The sequence below is a fragment of the Octopus bimaculoides genome, chromosome 11 (assembly GCF_001194135.2).
Source record: "Octopus bimaculoides isolate UCB-OBI-ISO-001 chromosome 11, ASM119413v2, whole genome shotgun sequence".
Classification (NCBI taxonomy): Eukaryota; Metazoa; Mollusca; class Cephalopoda; order Octopoda; family Octopodidae; genus Octopus; species Octopus bimaculoides.
The window spans coordinates 39,700,446-39,701,564 of NC_068991.1; positions in this window are offsets into that span (position 1 = coordinate 39,700,446).

Genomic DNA, 1,119 nt, shown 5'->3' on the forward strand with positions numbered 1-1,119 from the left:
ATGTGAAACCTATATTGATTTCAGATTTTGGCTCAAGGTCAGCAATATCAGTAAGTCGATTACATAAACCCCGGTGCACAACTGGTACTTATTTTTATCGATCACGAAAGGACGAAAGGCAAAGTCGACTACATTGACAAGGTTCTAACAAATCTTAATATGCTGTAATACAGCTTTATTTTTGTAACGGTATGAAATGCCTATGGCAGGACTCGAGTGACTGAAATACAATGGCTGCCGTCTCATCTGAGTTGGAATTTCTGAAAACGAGTACGTACACACGCACGCACGCACACGCACACAACAAAAGAGAATACACACACACACACACGCACACATTATGTGTGTGTGTGTCGCGCTTAATTTTAAATATTCATCAGTCAATTGTTTTACGAATACTATAAATTATATAAATGGTTTATCTCTAACCAGATTATGCCTTCAATTTCGTTTCGTAATTTATCAGTCTGTTGTCTAACGAACACTGTAAATGTTATGTACAAAACAGGTTGTTTCTTTGATTTCGTTCCATAGATAACGCGTTTCATATATAGACTGTGGGGAAAATAGGGTAATAGAAGGCAGAGAAGAAAGAAAATGGAAAAAGGAGAGAGTAACAAGGAAAAGTGCAAAGAAGATCTAAGGAGAAAGAGATGGCCAAATAAAAATAACAGAAGGAAAGAAACAAACAAAAAAGAAAAATGGAAAGAAAACAGGAAATAAAGGAACATGGCAAAAGTAAGAAGAAACGAAAAGGAAAGAAAGAAGATAGTAAATAAGCAATGGAGGATAAATTTTAGGCAAGACACCAATGGACAAGAAATGAACTCAAGCTACAAGAAAGCACTGGTTGAGAGAAGGAAAGAGGTTAGGAAAGATTGAAAGAAAGAGGCTAGAAGGATTAACTGAGAATAATAAACTAATAACAGAAACATTATTTACATTTGATGGATATTTGTTCTCATCTTGTTTGTTTTTAATACAACGTTTCGGCTGATATATCCTCCAGCCTTCATCAGGTGTCTTGGGGAAGTTTCGAACCTGGGTTCTCATTCCTAAGGTATTTTTCGATGTTGTTGTTGTTGTTGTTGTTGTTGTTGTTGTTGTTGTTGTTGTTGT